At 42.6% G+C, this 5946-nt stretch overlaps 1 long non-coding RNA gene across 1 annotated transcript in view; it reads left to right on the top strand.

Annotated features, from left to right (window-relative positions):
- Nucleotides 1-684: 684 nt before the first annotated feature.
- Nucleotides 685-5946, top strand: part of LOC123732540 (uncharacterized) — a 7462-nt gene continuing 2200 nt past the window's right edge. Inside the window, exons 1-2 of the long non-coding RNA XR_006763207.1 lie at nt 685-787; nt 964-1020. This is a non-coding gene — a long non-coding RNA (uncharacterized lncRNA). The remainder of the gene's footprint in view (nt 788-963; nt 1021-5946) is intronic.

Genomic DNA, 5946 nt, shown 5'->3' with positions numbered 1-5946 from the left:
GTTTATATATTATATACAGCTGGAGCTGTGATCCTGGAGAGACCTGTTTATATATGATGTTTATATATTATATACAGCTGGAGCTGTGATCCTGGAGAGCCCTGCCCTTCCTGTGACTGGGGGAGATTCTGTGACTCTGCGCTGCAGATATCAGGGAACTCCCTCTGACCTCACAGCTGATTTCTACAAAGATGGATGCCTCATCAGGACTGAGACTACAGGAGAGATGACCATCCCTGCAGTATCCAAGTCAGATGAAGGACTCTACAAGAGTACCAACTCTGAAGGAGAATCACCAGAGAGCTGGATGACTGTGACAGGTGAGAATATGAGAAACCTTGACATTCAGATTATCTAGTCCTTCTTTACACTGTTAAGTGGTGCTAAAACCTACATTATAAACTGGGTGGATCCAGGTTCATAGGGTGAGACATTACATTCATAATAGTTCTTATAATCTCTGCATGGACAATAGACGTAATTCTGTAGATGTAGGTACATTAATACTGATAACATTAATCAGATCACAGTTTCTAACTATTTACTGTGTTGTTTCTTCTTGTGTTTTTCAAGCTAAGGGATCTACCCCCACCCCATCCTCTCCTACCTCCTCTCTCCTCCTCCCTCTGTCTGTCTCTGGGTTGGTGGCTGCTCTCTCCATCTCTCTGATCATTTCTACTGGTCCTGTTCTGCAAGAAGAGGAACAAAGATGTAGCAGCTGAACCCAGAGATGTTACGTATGCTGACGTTAGAATCACACAGGACCCAGAACCCAGGAGAAGGAGAGGTACACACACACACACACACACACACACACACACACACACACACACACACACACACACACACACACACACACACACACACACACACACACACACACACACACACACACACACACACACACACACACACACAGTACAGTGTCTTTATGTCTTTAACCCATTGTCTCGTCTCCTCCAGAGAAGTCTCCAGGAGCTGATCCAGTCTACTCTGCAGTGAAGACCTCCAACACCACAGGTACTGTAATACTGTATAACACTATAACACCACAGGTACTGTAGTACTGTATAACACTATAACACCACAGGTACTGTAGTACTGAATAACACTATAACACCACAGGTACTGTAGTACTGAATAACACTATAACACCACAGGTACTGTAATACTGTATAACACTATAACACCACAGGTACTGTAATACTGTATAACACTATAACACCACAGGTACTGTAATACTGTATAACACTATAACACCACAGCTACTGTATTACTATATAACACTATTTTATTTTATTTTTATATTTTTATATACTTGCTCATTTCCCAACTTGGAAGCGAACTGTCACGAGAATTTTTAATCCCAATGATGATAACTAAACAATAATTTAAGCTTTGACAAATTCCCCCGATGTTTGTAAGACCCTGTGTTTAATAATAATTAGTCTCAGATTCTGCAAAAGGTTCATCCTTTACTCTTTATTCTCTATTATTTATACCTATGCCTTCAAAATAAAAACAATACATTTATAACACACACACACACAGACACACACACACACACACACACACACACACACACACACACACACACACACACACACACACACACACACACACACACACACACACACACACACACACACACACACTTAGTAGAAACTCCACCTCTCTTTAGGTGGGCCGTATCTTTTTCCACAGTTCACATTCTTAGTTTATCCTGTTGCGGAACCCCTCGCCAACAGCCAGTGAAAATAGCAGGGCGCCAAATTCAAAACAACAAAAATCTCATAATTCAAATTTCTCAAACATACAAGTATTATACACCATTTTAAAGATACACTTCTCGTTAATCCAACCACAGTGTCCGATTTCAAAAAGGCTTTACAGCGAAAGCATACCATTGGATTATGTTAGGACAGCGCCTAGACAAGAAAAACCACACAGCCATTTTCCAAGCAAGGAGAGGCGTCACAAAAACCAGAAATACAGCTCTAATTAACCTGTTAGGGCTAGGGGGCAGCATTTGCACGTCTGGATAAAAAAAATCAGTTTTAGAAACTTCAGAGTGTTTAATATACAAATCTACTAATAATACGCATATATTAGCTTCTGGGCCTGAGTAGCAGGCAGTTTTCTCTGGGCACGCTTTTCATCCGAACGTGAAAATACTGCCCCTGTCCCAAACAGGTTATCACTTTTCTACCAGCCTGGCAGTTTCTAGCCATTCCTCTCCTCCCTAGATTAGAGGGGCCTTGGAAGGGGCCTCTTTCCTGTCGTAAGTTTTCAGAGTTATAAGTAGGTCATGTGTAGTTCACATTGCTACAAAGTAACACAATGGCCTGGTCACAAACACACACATTTCATACAATTATATGGTTTCAGGATGGAAGAGTTTATTCATTATCTTAACCTCTCTGGGCTAGGCGAGACGAATTCGTCCCACCTACGCAACAGCCAGTCTAATCCAGTGGCGCGATTTTCAAATACCTTAAAAATCCTATTACTTCAATTTCTCAAACATATGACTATTTTACAGCTATTTAAAGACAAGACTCTCATTAATCTAACCACACTGTCCAATTTCAAAAAGGCTTTACAATGAAAGCAAAACATTAGATTATGTCAGCAGAGTACCAAGCCAGAAATAATCAGACACCCATTTTTCAAGCTAGCATATAATGTCACAAAAACCCAGAAGACAGCTAAATGCAGCACTAACCTTTGATGATCTTCATCAGATGACAACCCTAGGACATTATGTTATACAATACATGCATGTTTTGTTCAATCAAGTTCATATTTATATCAAAAACCAGCTTTTTACATTAGCATGTGAAGTTCAGAACTAGCATACCCCCCGCAAACTTCCGGCGAATTCACTAACAATTTACTAAATTACTCACGATAAACGTTCACAAAAAGCACAACAATTATTTTAAGAATTATAGATACAGAACTCCTCTATGCACTCGATATGTCCGATTTTAAAATAGCTTTTGGTGAAAGCACATTTTGCAATATTCTAAGTACATAGCCCAGCCATCACGGGCTAGCTATTTAGACACCCGGCAAGTTTAGCACTCACCAATATCAGATTTACTATTACAAAAGTTTGATTACCTTTTGTTGTCTTCGTCAGAATGCACTCCCAGGACTGCTACTTCAATAACAAATGTTGGTTTGGTCCAAAATAATCCATCGTTATATCCGAATAGCGGCGTTTTGTTCGTGCGTTCCAGAAACTATCCGAAATGGTAAATCAGGGTCGCGCGCATGGCGCAATTCATGACAAAAAAAAATTCTAAATATTCCATTACCGTACTTCGAAGCATGTCAACCGCTGTTTAAAATCCATTTTATTGCATTTTTCTCGTAAAAAAAGCGATAATATTCCGACCGGGAATGTCCATTTAGCTAAACAGAGGAAAGAAAACAAAGCTTTCGGTCGACGCGGGCACGAGCCTGAGTCTCACAGTACTGTATCCAGCCACTACCCAAACGCGCTACTTTGTTTCAGCCAGAGCCTGCAAAGCCATGATTCAGCATTTTGCCGCCTTCTGAGAGCCTATGGCAGCCGTAGGAAGTGTCACGGGACAGCTAAGATCCTCACTCTTCAATAAACAGAGACAAGAAGAACGACACCTTGTCAGACAGGCCACTTCCTGCATGAAATCTTCTCAGGTTTTTGCCTGCCATATGAGTTCTGTAATACTCACAGACACCATTCAAACAGTTTTAGAAACTTTAGGGTGTTTTCTATCCAAAGCCAATAATTATATGCATATTCTAGTTACTGGGCAGGAGTAGTAACCAGATTAAATCGGGTACGTTTTTTATCCAGCCGTGTCAATACTGCCCCCTACCCCCAACAGGTTAAACATATGAATTCCTTTATCAATCCACCCTTTTACTAAATATTACACACTGATACTTCAATCTTTATTAGAAAATAAAGTCATACCAAATCAAACAAAACCAATACATGTATTTACATCACATACTCATCAACGACTGTTCTAGGCCTATATCCAATTATAACTCTTCTTTTTAGGATTTTCATTATAATCTTCATTATCCTCTCTAGGGTACGGGCAGTATTTTCATGGCCGGATGAAAAATGTACCCAAATTAAACTGCCTGCTACTCGGGCCCAGGAGGTAGGATATGCATATTATTAGTAGATTTGGATATTAAACCCCGTTCTGCCAGTGGAACCTCTAGCCAACAGCCAATGGTGTCGAATGGTGCGAAATACAAATACCTCAAAAAATCTATAATTTCAATTTCTCAAACATATCCACACACATCAACACACTCATACAGGCTAAAGCGGCAACACGGTGATTATAACATTTTTATAACATTTTTCCATTTCTCAAACATACTAAAACATACTTCCCAAACATACTATCGAACCACCCTGTCACAGATGTATTAACCCCTGAGTTCTCAGCCCATTCTTCACTTAGAGCCATTAACCCTGCTAGAGCTCTAGTTTTATTAGAAATAAACGTACAACAACGAACCCCTATTGTTCTACATACCCCGCCCTTTTCTGCCAATGACATATCAAGAGCCAGCCTATTTTGCCAGGTCATGAAGGAGGTGGCGGATAATTGATCAGAGATCCCCTTTACTGCATCCCCGGTTTCATTCATCATATCAAATGTATTTATATAGCCCTTCTTACATCAGCTGATATCACAAAGTGCTGTACAGAAACCCAGCCTTAAACCCCAAACAGCAAGCAATGCAGGTGTAGAAGCACGGTGGCTAGGAAAAACTCCCTAGAAAGGCCAAAACCTAGGAAGAAACCTAGAGAGGAACCAGGCTATGAGGGGTGGCCAGTCCTCTTCTGGCTGTGCCGGGTGGAGATTATAACAGCACATGGCCTAGATGTTCAAATGTTCATAAATGACCAGCATTGTCAAATAATAATAATCATAGTAGTTGTCGAGGGTGCAACAAGTCAGTAACACAAGAGTAAGTGTCAGTTGGCTTTTTCATAGCCGATCTTTGAGAGTATCTCTACAGCTCCTGCTGTTTCTAGAGAGTTGAAAACAGCAGGTCTGGGACAGGTAGCACGTCCGGTGAATAGGTCAGGGTTCCAGCAGGTCTGGGACAACAGGTCTGGGACAGGTAGCATGTCCGGTGAACAGGTCAGGGTTCCATATCTGCAGGCAGAACAGTTGGAACTAGAGCAGCAGCACGGCCAGGTGAACTGGGGACAGCAAGGAGTCATCAAGCCAGGTAGTCCTGAGGCATGGTCCTAGGGCTCAGGTCCTCCGAGAGAGAGAAAGAAAGAAAGAGAGAATTAGAGAGAGCATATTTAAATTCACACAGGACACCGGAAAAGACAAGAGAAATACTCCAGATGTGACAGACTGACCCCAGCCCCCCCGACACATAAACTACTGCAGCATAAATACTGGAGGCTGAGACAGGAGGGGTCAGGAGACACTGTGGCCCCATCCGATGAAACCCCCGGACAGGGCCAAACAGGTAGGATATAACCCCACCCACTTTGCGAAAGCACAGCCTCCACACCACTGGAGGGATATCTCCAACCACCAACATACCATCCCGGGACAAGGCCGAGTATAGCCCACAAAGATCTCCGCCACGGCACAGCCCAAGGGGGGGGCGCCAACCCAGACAGGAAGACCACGTCAGTGACTCAACCCACTCAAGTGATGCACCCCTCCCAGCGACGGCATGGAAGAACACCAGTAAGCCAGTGACTCAGCCCCTGTAATACGGGTAGAGGCAGAGAATCCCATTGGAAAGAGGGGAAACCGGCCAGGCAGAGACAGCAAGGGCGGTTCGTTGCTCCAGCCTTTCCGTTCACCTTCACACCCCTGGGCCAGACTACACTTAATCATAGGACCTACTGTAGAGATATGTCTTCAGTAAAGACTTAAAGGTTGAGACTGAGTCTGC

This window comes from Salmo salar, unplaced genomic scaffold, assembly GCF_905237065.1.
Source record: "Salmo salar unplaced genomic scaffold, Ssal_v3.1, whole genome shotgun sequence".
Lineage (NCBI taxonomy): Eukaryota > Metazoa > Chordata > Actinopteri > Salmoniformes > Salmonidae > Salmo > Salmo salar.
Note: the sequence above shows the minus strand (reverse complement) of the source record. Positions and strands in the feature narration are given on the sequence as shown.